Here is an 18464-nt window from a genome sequence, read left to right as displayed (position 1 = left end):
AGAGTGGGGTTTGAATCCATTTCTCAAGATTCACAGCGAAACATTTTTATTGTTAAATATTGTCTCTATTATGCACCGTTGGCAAGGAGAAGAGGAAGAAACATTGAAGATGCACGTAAGGTTCAAATTCTGTATAAAAGTGGAACTTTTCTTTGCCTGTTACATATTTTGAGAAAGACATATCTCAGAAAGAGAAATTAATAATACAACTATTCCCCTCTCCCACAACCAATATATCTTACTAATTTTATAGGGGGTATCAAACAGTTTTGGTGACTGCACTACCTATTCTGGAAAAGAGAAGAAACTGCATTCAAGAATCCACAATACATAAAAAGGAAAGGAGAGGGGGCTGAAAAGAGGGGAACAAAAAGAACAAAAATGAAGATGTTTTCCTCCACCATGAATCTGCTTGTCTCTTGACATCTAAGAAACTGCTCCTTTCTTCACCTCTGTATGAAATACATTGTGAATCAGAGACCAAAGTTTCTTTGTGATGATCCCAGCCTCTGGAATGTTGAGAAAGACAAGTTAACCTGTCTCTATCACTGTTCACTTTTTGTTGTTGTTATGTAATGTCAAATCAGTCTGGACTTAGGATGACCCTATGAATGAGCAATCTCCAAAATGTCTTGTCCACCATTGCCCTGCTCAGCTCTTTTAAATTCATGCCTGTGGTTCCCTTAGGGAGTCAGTTCATCTCATATTTTGTCTTTCTTTCCCTGTCACCCTCAACCTTTCCCAGCATTGGTTTCCCCCCCCCCAGAGAATCCTGCCTTCTCATAACGTGCCCAAAGTTGGACAGCCTCAGTTTGAACTTTTTTGCCTTGAGAGATAGATCAGGCTTTTCTGATCTAAGATGCACTTGTTTTTCTGACTGCCCAGAGTCTCTGCAAAGCTTTCCTCCAGCACTACTTAACTTCTTCAACTGGGTTAGGATTACAACTAAAACTAATCCCGGCCAGGAGCAAGGTAAGAAAAGAGTTTCCATTAAACGTCCTGGCTTGTTGAGAGTCAGGCTCCAATGATAACAAAGCTATACCCCATGGGTCTGCCATGCCTTCTTGCCCAGGGGTCTTCCTAGTGGTTGGTGGAAGACTGTCTGTTTAGGATTGGTCCCATGGTGAGACCCATTTGGTTCTCTGTTGTGAGCTTCTTTTTCTCTCTGTTCCTGCTCTTTCTTTCTCCTTACCTCTCAGCCATTTTGCCCCAGTATGGAGGTTTACGCACCAGTTTGCTTCACCATTCTTTTTTGGCTACCTCTCGGGCACCTTAAGTTGGACACACTCCCCAGTCCAAGGAACCTCTTTTACCAGGCAACCCAGTCATGTTCAGGGAAGTCTGTTCTCAATATCCTTTTCTCTTTCCCTTTGCTGTCTCACTCCTCCACCTTACTCTTCTGACCAACCTCCAGTCCATTCTTTCCCCCTTTTATCTTACTTCTCTCTGACAAAACAACCTCCCCCTAGCAGTTTCTCAATTCCTGGGTTTTCCTCTTCCTTCAGTTTAGCAATCCCGTGCATGCCTTTATTTATGACACATCTCCTTCAACATTTCTGTTTCAGGAGATAGCACACGGATGGGAAGGGTCTCCTCCCCATCCCTTTTCTCACATGGTGTCATCTGAATATCTTAAATTATTGATGTTCCTTCCACCAATTTGCACCTTCCTCTGAATCTAGTCTGGTTTCTGTGTGATATGTTCTGCATACAGACTGAATATATGAGGGTAAAACGCTCCCGTTTGACTCCTTTGGCTAGAGGAAAACATTGTCTCTTTTGGTATTCTGTCCTAATGGTAGCTTCTTGCCCACAATACATGTTACTTATCAGACCAATCAAGTGCTGTCATAGGCATTCTTCAGTCTTGAGAGACTATGGTAACGTGTTCTGTATGGAGGACTTCGACGCTGTATGCAAAGCTGGAATGTCCTCTCCAGAGCACGAAGCCTGGGTAAAACAATATGGAGGATAGGCTGTTACCCAAGCATCAAGTGCTGAGGCTCACTCATTTCTTCAGAACTCAGTTTCTCACAATAAAAGGCTTTGCTGTAGTGTATAAGGCATAGACTGATCTATTCTGAATTTTTTTGTGCTCTCCAGTAGCCAGCAGAAATCTGCAATATTATCTTGAGCATCCCTTCCTTTTCAGAATCCAGCTTGAATATTTCTTTCTGCATATAAGGTAAGAGCCTTTGTTGAAACACCTTGAGCATTACTTTGCCTGCATGGGAAATTAAAGCAATGGCCCTATAAATACTGTACTCCTTGGCAACTCCTTTCTTGAGGATTGGAATGTATATTGAGCATTTATGTGGGCCATTATATTGTTTTCCATGTTTGTTGACATATTCTTGTTAGTATTTTGACAGATTCTCTGCAGCTTGAAAAATATTCTATTGGTATTCCATCTACCCTGGTGATTTATTTCTCCCTAGTGCTTTCAAAGCAGCTTTCACTTCACTTTCTTGAACTTCAGGTTCTTCATCATAGGATTCCTCTTCAAAGGAGTCTGTCATCCTTTTTTCTGTATAGATATTTCCACATTCTTTTTATTCTAACCTGGTCAGATAAGTGTGCTTTCCTGTTGCTCATTCATTAATTTTTGATCTAGACTTGAATTTCCCTTTAATTTCTTGGATCTTCTGGAGCAAATCTCTTTTTTCCCTTTTGTTGTCTTCCTCTGTTTCTTTGCACTTGTTATTGTAGTAATTCTCTACTACAGTGACAGTCGTTAGTAACCTGTGTTCAGAGTTCTGACCCTACTTCTGTCACCTTTAACTTTTGCTCCTCATCCGTCCTTTGTTACTTCAATCATCCATCTAGGTTTTTCTTTTCTTTTTACTACAGGAACTGCCTTTTTGCTTTCTTCCCTTTCTGTTTGTTGACTCCTAACAGAGCCCAGCAGAGGGATAAAACTGAGACAGATCCCAGGGAGCAAGCAAACAAAAATTTGGTGGTGGAGGCCCCTAATTTTTTTCTAATTTAGTTTCAATCTGGGCAGTCTAAATGTTCTGAAGTATTCCATACCACAGTAGGAAAATGGGAGAACTTCTGCAAATCACAAGCAACTAGCAAGTTACCTTGTTAAATTAACAAGGAAAAATTTTATCAGTATTTCAAGAAATCCTGTTGTTCCATAACTTTATTTTATTCTTAAAAACTGATTATTCATCTTTCATTGTGTGCCACTTACTCAATATCATGTTAAATTTTTTAACTTGTTTTAGTCCCCAAACATGAATACATACTGCATACACACACAGATAAGGCTGTGACATCACTAATGCTATCAAATGTGACTCAAATATGGTTTATCTTCAGTTTCTGAATGAATGGGCAAAGAGATAAGTCATATTCAATCATTTCCTCACTAATTAAAAAAACTATCCATAATTGGTTGTCAGAATCAACAAAAACATGATTCCTAATTTGATAGGGAGACAAGTTTTTGTTGTCTTCTATTGCTGGTAGTTGTTAGAGGTATGACACAGTTTATTGTCTTCTTCCACTTACAAAGACCTTTGAGTGCACTCATCTTCAGAAAGAGACAGCATGCCACATTAAGGCACTGTATGCATCTTGTTTCCTAGCCCTTCCAGTAAAGTCTCTGGGGGGATGTTCCGTATTGGTACTACTCTGGTTTTGCAGTATAATACAGTGGTGCCTCGCATTACATTAATTCGTTCCAGCGAAATCGCTGTAGAATGAAAACGTTGTAATGCGGGAAAAAAAAACCCATTGAAACACATTGAAACCCCTTCAATGCGTTCCAATGGGCTGGAAACTCACCATCCAGCAAAGATCCTCCATAGGGCTGCCATTTTCAGAGGCTGTCTTGCGAGGAATCCGTCCCAGAAAACAGCGGGGAGCCATTTTATTTACCCGGTGGCCATTTTGAAACCACCGATCAGCTGTAGGAAAATCGTCATTTTGCGAAGAATCGGTTCCCGAAGCAGGGAACCAATCATCGCAAAGCGAAAAAACCCTATTCAGACCATCGTTTTGCGATCGCAATTGCAAAAAGATAGTCATAATGCGGTTTCGTCGTAATGCAGGGGAACCGTAAAGCGAGGCACCACTGTATGCAGTTAATTTTTTTTTAAGGTACCATAATTCAAGCATGCTTAGGCAGCACAACTTCAGATTTGGAACCCTTTTCTCCTAAAATATGCAACTGAATAAAGTTTGGCAGTACAGTATTTATTCAGAGAAATAGAAACATATTCCATATCTTACGTACATTTTGTCTTTCAAGAGGATGTTGCGTATGGAAGGGCAATCTTTTCAGGAGTACATCACAGGACAGGTTTGCTACAGTTGCAACACTCACATCAACTGTTTATGCATACTGGAAGACTTTATAAGTAGCTGTTAAGTAGACCTTTGTAAGCCACTGCTTAAGTATTTCTGGAACTGTTGCTAGTATTGTCTCTCCGCAATCATTGTCCTGGCACACACATTGCTCTCTGTGTAAGAGAGAGCAAGAGAGTACATTTCCATACATATGTACAAATGTCTAAATATGTTTTTTTCATTTCTAGAAAGTTATCAAACCCATTTCATTATTGTTGTCATTTTTAGTCCTAGATTTGATTCACATTAGCTGTACTTTGCACAAAAGGCAATGATATTCAAGAGAGGGTCCTTCTGGAAAATGTGGGCAAGGAGGAAATCTTTACCAGAAAACTCCACCAACACCTTGCATTTTCAATGGTGCTCTAGTTTCCACAGCAACTCCTTGGCAGGCACAAGTGGAATGCAAAGGGAAGTGGGAATCATGAAGGTCACTGTCCTGCCCACTAAATCCAATAGCAGCAAGCAATGCTATGCAATCTTGCAGCCCATTATTACTATGTTTCTTTACCAACAAGTCTCACCGTATTAAGTAGGATTCATTTTTGAGAAAGCATGAATAGTGGTTTTTATACACTTTTACAAATATATCTAACTACAACAAATAACTACATAATGAAGGAAAATTTGTGGCAAATATTTCAAAACCAAGTGGGATGAAAAATGCACAGACACAGGGATTCACTGATTCAAAGTTTTAATGAATGAAAGCAAGGTACACAATTTAAGTGCACTCATAAAAAGTGTTCCTCATAAAAAGAACAAACAGAAAAAGTCTGTCTCTGCATCTTGAATGCTTCATGAGTGCAAGTATAGACATTTATTTTCTTTACCAACAACAAGAAAAGAACTATATACTTACCAATCTGCCAGGTTTGAAATTAGCTCTCTCATTTTCTGGTACCACTGGTGTCTGCAGGACTACATAATTTGTGTTCATATGATCAGAATAAGGTTAAGGGCCCCTTGCGGTATCTGAACTAACAAAATACTTCAATAGTTGAGCTCACTGTGGTGATAAATATGAACTGCTTATTTATACTATGTAGGGTTATTTACAAAAACAAATGCACTTCTGTATCAACAGCTCCCCTCCCCCAAATTTAGAAAACATAGTTTTGAAATATGATCAGCACAGTGATACATAATAGTAATGAAATGCCTTTGGATGAATTACAGCAGCTATAATTTATAATTGTACTGGCACTCATAGTACCAAGACTGTAACTGTGTAAGTACTTAACTGTAAAGTTATTAGTTTATGTGAAGTGGGATCCCTCAACCCAAGGGGTATAACCAAAAACTGTATCAAGTCATGTTCCTACTACTTCACATAAGATAACAATACACTCAGGTGCCCATGTAAGCTTGGAATCCTGGTGACATCTGCATGAACACAGAATCATTATCATGGAACCTTCCTTAGAACCAGGAGAATTTAAAAGAACTTGCTACAACCTAAGACATACATTTCTTTTGCAAGTAAATTCTTTTAAAAATACCGTATTTTTCGCTCCATAAGACGCACCTTTCCATAAGACGCACCAATTTTTTAGAGAAGAAAACATGAAAATAAAATGGGCTATGTTAAAGAAAGTGTATCTTGCTTTTTGAATGTTTATAATTTTTCTTGCAGGTAAAAAGTATGTTAATCTTGGGCAATATATAACTTTTCACAGGTGGCTCAGGTCAACAAAAGCACAATATTAAACACAGAGTACTGATAACCTTACTCTTGTGACCTTACTATGCAAAAATGGAAATGTATAGAGATGCCAGTGTTTATACAGTATGACTCTTGACTTCTAATAAAATGAAACCAAGACATACTATAAAACTCAATTCCTACTTGTCCATCAAGGGGCTAATAGTGCTTAAAAACAGAGTAAAAATGTGTCGATGGCTAAAATCCTGTTGCTTTGTGTAGTAAGTTGCACTAAAGTAGGTCTCCTGAATCAGTGAGGATTTTGTGAGTCAACTGCTCTGCAAGGTCCAATGATTCAAATGGGTCTACTTTACCTGCAACTTACTTTAACGTAGTCACAAGTAGAACAGGTCCATTTGAATCACCTGCACTTATGGAGAAGGTGATTCACCAAATCCCCAGTGATTTAGTTCAGTGGGCATATTCTAGCACAGGGGTCAGGGAACTTTTTTACCTTTTACCCCCCAAAAAATTTATATACACCGACATTACCCCCTTGATTTGAAAGGAAGGAAATCATACATTATTTGAATTCAAAATATTATTGAATCTACACAGGCTGTGTACCGGACTAGCAGGATATATCATTTTTTTATTTGATTTATACCCCGCCTATCTGGACCGATGGACCACTCTAGGCGGCTTCCAATATAAAATTAAACAATAAAATACAACAGATACACAGCTAATACAAAACAACTAGAATAAACTAAAAAATAGGAAAATAAGAAGAAGAGAATCAACAATTGGCTGGAGGGAAGGCCTGAATAAATAACCATGTTTTTAATTGGGTTTTGAAGATGCCTAGTGTAGGGGCCGCGCGAATTCCCGGAGGGAGATTGTTCCAAAGGCGAGGAGCCACCGCCGAGAAGGCCCGGTTTCGTGTCTTCTCCTTCCGAGCCTCTCTCGGCGTCAGGCTCCTCCACCTCACCTCCTGACTCGCACGGGTGATCCAGGTAGACCTTGGTGGAAGGTCTATCAGTATCAATGACTGCCAGGCTATGTATCAAAATAGCAGGATGCACCAAATTTAATAAAGATGTGCACTATTTTTGCTAGAACACATTGCACTCTAGCCATGGGGTGGTATAGGGAGTAGTAAGGTGTCCAACGTGCCTAGCAAGTTGCATTAAATTTATACTAGTTCGCAGAAATGGGTGCCAGAGTGGTGCTAGCAATGACATGCTTGCTAGAGACTGCCAAGGCAGTTTTGGGGGGGCTTTTCCTACCACTTTAATCATTCTGTGTGTGGTGTGCAAAAAGGAACAAACCAGGCTAAAGGTCATGTGACCCACCCTGGTGCAACAGCCCAATATCAAAGGACCAGTGCGTTATTTTTTTTTAAATCACCATCAATGGAAAACTCAGAGGTGGCCAAAAGATTGGAAAAGATCAGTCTACATTCCAATCCCAAAAAAGGGCAGTGCCAAAGAATGACCCAACTACTGTACAATTGTACTCATTTCACAGGTTAGCAAGGTTACGCTCAAAATCCTACAAGGTAGGCTTCAGCAATATGTGAAGAACTCCCAGAATATGAGAACTCCCAGAAGTACAAGCTGGATTTCGAAGGGGCAGGGGAAATTTCCCTCCTCCTGCCTGTGGTCACCTCTGGTGGAAGCAGTCATTCACAAGTTGGATTGACTGGCCAGGGCTGTTCTACAGCTGTAACCAATTAAGCCACCTTATCTCCAATCTCTAAAAGAACAAAGGATTTACAAGTGCCACAACCAAGGAAGGAGGGAGAGGTGGTTTCCAGTTTGAGGTTCAGCTGTGGGGGGTGGGAGTGGGGGGTAGCACTCTGCTCATTACCCCCAGGATTTTCATTTTTACCCCATTTGGGGTGATTTACCCCTGTTCCCTGACCACTGTTCTAGCAGAATTACCTACACTAAGCAATAAGATTTCAGCCAACATGTTATCAAATAAATGTAGCTATATTTTAAAGCTTAGAAGCATTTTCACCAATGTCATGTATCTATAAGCATGACGCAAACAAAGCTTGTCTTTCACACCTAATAACAGAAGCCAGTACCGCTTACAGGTGTGGCCTATACCGAAAGAAAGGATAGCATATCTAAAACCACTGAAATAACCCATGAAGAAAAGGACATAATTAAATTCAAGTAAAAACAGAAACTAAGTGCTAGCTTAGCTCTCAGTCCACCAAAGCTACTTCAAACAGGAATGCTTTAAGAGGCATTCTAAAGTTGTTTGGGTGGGTGTTTTAGCAAGTTTAATGAGGGAAGTTCCATTACTATGGTGTAACTACTGCTGTCTGAACACTGTATGGAAACAGCATTAAGATGGAGATTTTAAATGAACATGAGTGGCAGCAGTTTCACACATTTGGAGAAATTACTGGTGTATAAGAGTGCACCAATATAATTCAGCATTCCATGTCAAGTCAAAAAATAAATCCCCCAAACAAAAAATGGTAATTTTGAAACTGGACCTCAGACCAGCAACAAATTGGGCACTGATACGGCATCTGCTCTTGCTCTGAGCCAAATCTGAGGTTGTTTGGACAAAGCTTTCCAAGTTATGATTTTTTAAAGGTACACTGTTTTACTCCTGTGCAGACGCTGGTGAACTTTTGTACCAGCAATTTAAAACAGACCAAATACATTGAAAAGACCAAACATGCTTACCTTGAAAGAGAATGGTGAGTCCCAGCCCCCCTCTTATTTAATTTGGAAGGAATTCAGGCATCCAGGGCTCTAATACTGACTTTGAAAATACCCATTTTAAATGCAGAGACAATCTGAACTTCTGGGCTTTCGTATAAACCCCAACATTCTAACATCAACAAAAAGCTTAAGGGGCTTGCTTTTTCAATGATGACCAAGAGAAAAACGTTTAACGTATTCCTGGCCGAACAATTAACTCCTTCCCATAAAAATATTTAAGTTTTTAAAAAAATATTCAGAAATGCATTAATTTAAACTGAAATTAGTGTTTTTTTGCTTTGTGGCTGTGGATAGTCTGCATCTGTATTAGAAGCTTGGGTGCCTATTCCACTCATCCTGTCACTATACAACTGTTTGGTAATTAAGAAAAAAACTCTAGATGCTACATGCTAACAAGTCATTTCTGATGTGTGACTATGAGTTAATGACTGCCAAAATGTCCTATTGTTACCAGCTGTGCTCATATCCTGCAAACCAACAGCATCTCACGTTAGGTTGCTCTCTCTCTTCCTACTGCCCCTCGTTCCAAACAATATTGTCTTTTCCATCACGTTCTGCTCAGATTTTGTAAACTAAGAGCTGCGGCTTCCTGTATTGAAACAACCCATCTCATGTTAGACCGTCCTCTTTGTCTATTGCTCCCCCCCCCGCCCTTTTCTAAGCAATATAGTATACTGTGGTCATTTCTGTATTTCCATTATATGCACATGGTGGGATAGGCTCAGTTGACTCATTTTTGCTCTAGTAAGAGTTCAGGCTTCACTTGACTAAGCATGCACTTTTCTGGATGTATTTAGTATCTATATATTTCTCTTCCAACTCCACATTTTAAATGAGTCTTTCTTCACTATCTTTCACATAGCTAAGATGATTTTGACCTTGGCTTCCAATGACATTCTTTCTAAACTCCAACCTCTTCCTTTTTTATTTCAGAAAGCAAAGGGACAGAAGCCACTGGCAATGGTGCGGCTAAAAAATATTGTAAATAAATAAATATTTTGAAAAACAGGCATACATGTTTGTAAAGCTTTTGATCTGATACACTCTTTCTTCTTCAGCTTAACCTTCAGGCTGTCCTTTGCTATGTAAAGCTTGGCATCCTTTCTCCTACAGGCAATGCCCGCATGATACTGTGCGGCAATATTGGCCCATTTCCTGGCTTTTTGAATTGTGGGTACATAAATGCAATATCCCACATTCATAAAATGGAAAGGGTGTTTTTTGTTTTGTTTTTTGAAGAATAGACTAAAAAAGGAACACCTAAGCTATGGGCGGTATATTGTTATTACATGCTGTCAAGTTATCTCTGACTTATTGCTACCTTATGAATGAGTGTTCTCCAAAAGTCCTGTCTTCAACAGCCCTGCTCAGTTCTTACAAACTCAAGCCTATGGTTTCCTGTAGGGAGTCAACTCATCTTGTATTTGGTTTTCCTCTTTTCCTGCTATCTTCAATCTTTCCCAGCATTCTTTTCTTTTCCTGATATTCTTGCCTTCTCCTGACACGTCCAGCCTTTCATTATTTTTGCATCTGATAGGTCAGGCTTCATTTGTTCTAGGATACACATGCTTGTCTTTTTTGGCAGTCTGGGGTATCCACAAAATCTCTTCCAGCACCATATTTCAAACAAATCAGGTTTTTTGTCAGCTTTCTTTACTGTCCAGGTTCCACACCAATATACAGTATGGTGTGGGTCTTAGGCAGTACATACATTACCTGAACTGTTTAAATGACTCCCAACAGCTTTTATGCGTTCCTTTTAGAGGTTGTTAGGGAAATATTATTCAGCGAAACTGACTAGACACAGCAGTAGCAAATCAAAAATACAGAGACATGCAGTTCCAATAAAACAAATACATTTTTGTACAAACCACCAGTTTCAGCAAAAAAACACTGAAGAAACATAATATACATAAATAATAAGACAAAGAACACTTGACACCGAGAGCTAGCTGAAGAGTGAAGAGACTGTCTAAAATAATTTCTACTCTTTAATGTGTAGAAATTCAAGGACCAAGATTTAGAGTAGCAAGCATTTGATGTCAATAATACTAACTGTAGGAAAAATGGACTCATAAGCTGAAAAGTTGTTGATTGGTGTCTGTAACAATTACTAAGAAGCAGCAGTCCACAATATGCAATAACTCCTGCTGTTAATGGCATAAATACAAACAGTATTTTCCCCCAAGCAACCTTCTTCAAATGCTCTCCCAGTTAAAAGAAATGAACTATAGTAGATCTGAACAAAATGAAATCATCTTAAAACCAATCTGGTTGCTTGTTGCAATGCCCCTTTACTTTCTAAACATGAGTAAGTGTATATTTCTTAATTTTTGGTGTAGTAAGATTTGATCACCTATAGATCACCTATGCTCCATCCTTATGTACTAACATGGTATTTGTAGTACAGGATTTCAAACAAACATCAGGTACTTACAGATTAAACTAACCTGTACTGGCAATGCTGTGGGATTTTTCTTCTCTACCAGTAAGAAGCAAATGCTGAAATTCTGCTGCTAGTCAACAAAAACATAAATTATATTAAACCAAAAAGGAGCATAATTCATAATTTTAAGTCTTAAAATTTCAAAAAGCAACCCCCAATCTCACACTTATTTGAATATATATAAAAGCAATGTCCAAGTGCTATGTTAAATTTCTGAAATAGACTTTCTGAATCACTATGGACTTTTAAGGGATGAAAATTAAGTGACTAAAATTGTATTAGTGAAATTCTGACATTGTTTCTAAGAGATTCGTAAATTCAACAACACTGTTGTGCTTAATAGATTTGGTTTATCAGAAAGAGAGGAAATTCCCTACTGCTTGCTGTCCTTTATTCTATGCAACTTGAAAATCTGCTCTGAAGGGCTGCGGACATTTTTAGCCTCCATTTGAGAAGGAAAGAATCACCCCACTGCTTTTGTGGACATCCATTAGCATGACACTGGGAATGCAAATATAATGAAGCCCACAACTAAATTACTAATGAGGAAAAATAAAATATCTGGAATTAAAAGCCAGGGGTAAGATAAATGGCTGACTTAGCTATTCTAAGATTCAGCTTAAGAATACTGTTTTACACTAAACTTTCTAACTTTTATCCTCAGAACTGTTCAGCACAGTCATGGCATTTTAAAAGCAATTTTTGCTAGACAGAAATCAATGATACCTAACTGACTGGGAAAGTGTGTTTGATATTTCTGAAAACAAAAAACAAACAAAACAACAACACTATGCTCAATGCAATTTTGACACTCATCAGAATACTCCATTGCAAATCCATGTTATCAGAACAGAAGTGTAGCAACTTCAAGTAAGATACACAAATTAATTAAAAGGACAGTGGTTCTCAGTCTCCAGTTCTTGTAAATAAAAATCAGTATGTTTCCCAGTCCAGCATGGGTCTTCTAAAGTGGTCTCTCAGGATAATGACAACAAAAATGAAAGGGGGGGGGGAAGCTAGCGTTCAGAATTCACTTTATTTTGAGAACAGTCCATGCACAAAATTTATCTCTCAAAACTTTAAGGCAGCATAGGTATTTTTTTTGTATTTGCATTCCAATAACACATATCTGATTTACTTTACTTGTATCAGTTTCAGGGCCAGCCTGTGCAGCCTTCAGCAAGCTGCACACTGCTGAAATGCCACCAGAAGGGAATGCTAAACTATTTTGGAGTACTTTATGCCTTGGAAACTCTGGCACAGGTCACCCGAAGTCTGAATTAATTTAGTGACATATGAATGTATTATTAATGCTGTTCATTAGGGGGAAGATTTCTATGACATGTCACTTTTCCCCCCCTGCAACCTATGTTTGAGCTTATAGATGAGTTTGAACATGTTTATGAGGAGTCTGGTGAGAAAGGCTCATAAACATGTTTGAACTTGATTATGGGTTCAAATGTAAGTTGCAGAGAAAATGTCAAATGTTCATTTTTATAGCTAAGAGAGATGCTGTAGCATATTTAGAACATTATCCTCCAAGATCTTAGATTTTTTAATGCTATGCAGTGGCTCAACATTTGATAAATAATTTTACAAGCTGCATTGTTCAATGGCTAGCCTTAACACAACTACAGCTTAAATGTAACATTAGGAAAAAACAACATTGTTTTCATCGGTAAAGTGACTGTGCAGTTTAAAAAGGGCAACATATATCCATGTACATGCAATTCTAAAGTCAGCTGTGTTCCTTTCAAACTGAAACTATATTTATCTAGTCACTGGTGAAAATCAATCAAGCTTTAGATTAAACAATAAATTAACTGGAAGTATGTTGAGGGTACAAACTTCTTATATTGTAATTACTGTCCTTAGATCTATAAAGGAAGAGTATCATACATAAGGTTCAAACAGAATAGTTACTTCTAATGGGAGCAATCTGGGCAAGGTGAAAAAGATTTCTTCCCAATTTCAAATGTATAAACGTGTCGTCACCTGTAATAATTTTTTTTCCTATCAAAAATTATTGGAAAGTTGTAAGATTCCAAGACTAAAATTTTAACTAAGATATGCTTTCATGACATCTAGGTACAACTGAAACCTAAACAAGTATTTCTACTGTACAGCTAATTTCATAGAAGTCTCAAACCATGGTTTAAAGTACTTTATTGAAAGATCAATTTGACAGTATGCTCTTAAAAGGGAAATCGGAGGAAGGAACATTATGTGATAATAACTTGCAATTCTCTTCCAACTGCTGGTGTAAACTTCACACATACACACATTTTTCCACATGACATTTTAGATATTCTGAAACTCTGAGTCTGTCTAAAATTTGGATAAATACATTTCAAGTTATGACTCAAATCCTAATTCTAACATTTTAAAATCTGAAATCTGGTAGCACATTTAATTTCATAATCTACAATGACAAAGATTCATCAGTGAGGCTGCAAGGAAAAAAGGAGTATAAACTCTGTCCTGGACAAATGCAGAGAACAATCCGGAGAGAGAAGTCAGTCACTAGCACCAAGGACAAAACAATGAAACAAATTTTAAAAATGTTTTAAAATGGTTTACTAATTCCTGTCTTTGGAAGTGCAAAGGGAAGATTTAGCTCATTCCTGGATAACTTTCTCTCTCTCATGTTGTGTGAGTGACAATCAACATCCCTAGAACCACAAAAAATGCTATTACTGAAACCTACTCAAGGTGTGGAAACATTCTTTTTGTTAGAACGCAAATTTATATTAGAGATTCAAGTATCAAAATCAGGAAAAGCATAGCAAATTAAAGTTCCAAAACTCATCTGGATATGCTCTGCACAAGTGGGATCAAATAGTTATATAATTTTTGGCTGTACTATTATTATAGATAGCACCAACATTTCAACATAAAATGTCTCTCAGTTCTCATTACAACCATGATTTTTGTTTGGAAGCACAGGTCATAAAAATGGCTACAGGTTAGTAATGTGTCAAATCACAGGCCTAGTGTGGGCGAAAAGGATATGCAATGCAATAGTTTGGGTTTTTTTTTTTTTTTGGCTTCTTCTCCTATTTATTAATTTACCTGAAATCATGTACTTAGATTAAGACACAAATTTTGCATCCATTTTATTGTGTGGTGCTAGTAGAGGCATTCTTAAGAAATCACTCTGAAAATAATTTTCTCGGGGACATTTAAATATACAGGTAACCATGAGTATAACTTCCATTTAAAGTCTCTTGAGTCAAACAGTATATTTAAATATTAGTGGGGGGGGGAACACAATGAATTAACACAGACATTTGAACAGCACAGAAGATTAGCTTTGATTCCTTTTGCAGAGTTATCTTCACTATTAATTGTCCACGGTTACATGTTAGGTACACTGACACCAACACTGACTAGTAATTTGAAAGCAATTAATTGTCAGATATAAGGCAGTCACACTGAACTTTCCAATTATAAGCCAGGATAATATGTTCTGCATAAAATGAAAAATTCTGCATGTGAAAAAAAAATGACAGGGAACTGACTACGCTACTGAGGCATGATAGTAAGAGTGTGAAACATTCTATAACGTCCTTAATGAAAACACGAGTTAGAGGTATCACAGAAAAGCAACTGAAGCTTAAGAACAGAATAGAACTTTGATGATTGTGAGGGAGATGGCTAGATAAGATGAAATCATCATTAGTTTACTCATGTTTTCCCTTTATGGAAAAGTTGTCATGCCAAATCCCCAAACTTTAGAAACCGTTAAATTTTAAATTAAAAACAGTTTGAGGCTCTGCAAGGGCAACTCAATGGGTCTACCAGAGAGTCTGGGTGACCATGCAGATGTGATGCACTCTTCTTCTCAGATGGCAACTTTATAATGTCACTGATGCTGTGCAGACACAGGTGCTGAAGTCTGGCTGGAAATCTTAACATTCCTTAGAGTCTTACATCTTACTTTTTTAAAAAACATGTAAAATATTTTTACATAAACTCAAGCAGGAAGCTTGTTATTAAAATAATCAAAAGCAAAAGCCTACAAGTATTTATTTATACTCCAATACAAATATTGTTTACTCTTAAAGACAGGCTGATGAAAAGAAGTTTCCAGAATCCTATTACTTATATATACCGTATTTGCCCGCGTATAAGACTGGGCGTATAAGATGAGCCCCCAACATTTCCACTCAAAATATAGTTTGTTATATACTCACCGTATAAGACTACCCCCTCTTCCGCACACCTTCCACACACCAAATAAAAGGTGCTATTCATTGTCACCATTGTACGGCCGCAGCATGACCACAGTGCCTCTGGCCCGCCCCTACATCTCCCTGTGACTGGCACTAGTGCGCAAGTGCGCATGTGTGAGCTCTGCGTAGACAAGGGGCAGGCTGGAGCGCCGCTGCTTCCCGCCGAGCAGAACGGGACGGTCATGTCGAAAAGGCTGGCACCCCTGTCTCGCTGCTGATGCTTGCCGCGGCCGTGCTGGATACCACGCGATACTGGACGGTATGTAGAATGAGGTGGGCAGGCATCGGGAGGCTACTATGGACACTGGGCGAGCATCGAAAGGCCACTATGGGCAGCTATGTCTATCCCAACTGAAGTGCACCCGGCATATAAGACGACCCCCCCACTTGGAGGCATGTTTTTCAGGGCAAAAAAATAGTCTTATACGTCAGCAAATACAGTATATATGCCAATAAGTCAAAAGGTATAAACTTGGAGCAGCAAACTGACATTAGTTAAGAAGGCAATCATTGTGTTCCTCATAGTGTGCCACGTCACGTGACCAGTATAAGACAAGGAATACGAACACTCAGTTCTTAACTGGCAGCAATGTATGCCATTTCACATGCCAACATCTGTAAATAATAGGCTTCTGACTCATGTTTCCTACTGAACATTAAGCCCAGTTTTCCATCTTACAAAACTCACATCTTCAGTTTTCTCCACTCTGTAGGCTCTACATTAATATTTATGTATCATAAACGAATAAAAATTATTTCACTTAAATTTAGGTTAAACAGATGTAATTGATTCCAACTATAGAGGAATAAACTAGTTTTAAAACAGATGTTTTCTTAACATTGCTGAAAACAGGCAACAAAACTCTTAACTTTCTTAAATCATGATACCATTTTAAAGACAAGTAATTTCAACATTAAAAGATGGCATCAGTGACCCATATTTTGGAGGGAGTGGTGACAGTGGAATAACTGAACAGCAAATGCTTGTCCCATTTGAAGATTTCTTAATCCTAGGTAGTAAACTGAAAACACCAAAGCCAGCATATCAATATTAATATAGAGCCCATCCAAAGATTATAAAAATCCTAAATTAAATTAAAGATAGGAGCCTTCACCAAACTTGCTGCAAGTTTGGGGACATGAATATCCAACAGCCATAAAGCTGTGAAAGCCCCTAGAATGAATAAAATAAATCCCACTTGCCTCAGACTGAACAGGGCAACACTGAGACTCTGCCTCAGCCTGTCCTATGGCAGGGCTATAGGAAGAAGAAAAATTTAAATTTTAGAAAAACAGAACCCAATTAAGTTAAAAATACATTCAATCAAAATTAACAAAATCCCAATTATCAAACAAAGCTTTGGTCTCAGTATTTTAGCTCCACATAGTACCATATATGGAATCTCCAAAGTAGAGTTAAAGTTTGGGGGAAATCCAACTAGTGTGTTCACCTCATGGTTTGACCATAGATACAACACTCAGTAGATAACTGGTGTTTCCCCTATAGGTAATGGAATACTCTGAATGAGTTTTTAAAAACATTACATGAAAAATTCATCTTTTATCCAGGAACACCACACTACTCTTTATGAAGTAGCTAGACCAGTACAATTATTAAGACAAATTGTTGAAAATATTCTCTTTTTTAAATGCCCAGACTACATGTTTGTGAGAATATTTATACTTCAAAGTTAATATCCCATTGCACTTTTTACTATGGCTGGGTTCACACAATGAAAGTAAACCACGTTTCCCACTATGACATCTAAATGTGGCTTTACATGCACTCTTCCAACATTTTTTCACAGCAACATTGTGATTCTGGTTTTAATTAAATGATTCTTTGATGCCAAAATTCAGGAGGCTATGGTCTGCTGGGAAGCAAGAATTTGAAACCATGGTTTGATTCAAGCTTGTTCTCATTTATATAAGCCAACTAGCTTCTCAAGTTCAGACATCATAAGAAATTGTGCTTACTTCAAAGATTAGAAGTGGACACTTTTGATCTACTTCTTTTAGACACAAGAGGAGATGTAATGTACACAAAACTGAGGATCACTTCATAGTGGGAAACCATGGTTTCCTCATTTTTTCTGAAACCAATAAATAAGCAAAACAATGAAAAAACAATTTATGATTTTTGCTTCCATAAATACCTTGATTAGACTCTAAAAATATAATTATATTATAGCTCTCATATTGATTTCAAATATTTATCACTCTTCAACCTACAGAAAATAATCAGATTCTTTCAGTGAAGGTTCAAAACTGGGTGATGCTTTTCCCCATTTGAATAGCTCTGTCTGGGAAAAGATGGAATGGTCTATTGGTGTCATAATGCTCTTTTTCACTGTGAAACAATCACAGCAATTCAAACATACTGCACAGAACTCTCTAGGGTCCCTCTGTGGGATATAAAAGAGCAGTACCAAGCTATACAAAACTGTTATACAAAACAGTTTTCTAAACAAATTCTGTATGTGCTACTAAGTAAATACTATATAATTGTTTAAAAAATTTTAAGTCATTGATACTAGTTAAGGGCTTGCTAATGGCTTATGAGACATGAAGCACGGAAGCAGAAAAATTCTCAAAGATAAATGAAGTAAAAATAATTTTTTTTTTTGCCATAGGTTCTTCAGAAAAATAATATTAAAATACTACTAAAATGAGTAGTAGCTTGCCTCTTAAATACTGGGATCTACTGTAACAGTAACAAAACCTTCTAGGCATGCTCACCATTTTAACCCAAGTGAGCATGCAAGTTATTTGGATCAGGCAATTGATATGTATAATTGCATGACAGCTGTACCAAAGTGCAAAAATAAGCCACTTGGTAAAACAAGGTGTAAAGTCACCCAAAGAATATCACTACATATTTTAAGAGTATCTTGTAGAAAACGGGCAGCTAACCAACAAAGATGCATATTTAGAGCATAAATGATACTGCTGCATGTTATTTAGCAAAATAAATTTCAGAAAATAGGAGAGATCTGTGAGAACTAAAAGGTATGAAGATGATAAAATCTAAA

At 37.7% G+C, this 18464-nt stretch overlaps 2 long non-coding RNA genes across 2 annotated transcripts; both read right to left on the bottom strand.

Moving 5' to 3' along the window:
- Positions 1-15: 15 nt before the first annotated feature.
- Positions 16-5084, bottom strand: LOC144586637 (uncharacterized). Its single transcript, XR_013541565.1, has 2 exons — positions 4244-5084; positions 16-1950 (listed from the first exon to the last, which is right to left on the bottom strand). It is a non-coding gene; the product is annotated as an uncharacterized LOC144586637 (long non-coding RNA).
- Positions 5085-7138: 2054 nt separating this feature from the next.
- On the bottom strand, positions 7139-17559 carry LOC144586638 (uncharacterized). Its single transcript, XR_013541566.1, has 3 exons — positions 17410-17559; positions 16636-16690; positions 7139-11264 (listed from the first exon to the last, which is right to left on the bottom strand). It is a non-coding gene; the product is annotated as an uncharacterized LOC144586638 (long non-coding RNA).
- Positions 17560-18464: the final 905 nt, after the last annotated feature.

This window comes from Pogona vitticeps, chromosome 2, assembly GCF_051106095.1.
Source record: "Pogona vitticeps strain Pit_001003342236 chromosome 2, PviZW2.1, whole genome shotgun sequence".
Lineage (NCBI taxonomy): Eukaryota > Metazoa > Chordata > Lepidosauria > Squamata > Agamidae > Pogona > Pogona vitticeps.
This window is presented reverse-complemented; position numbering and strand designations above follow the sequence as displayed.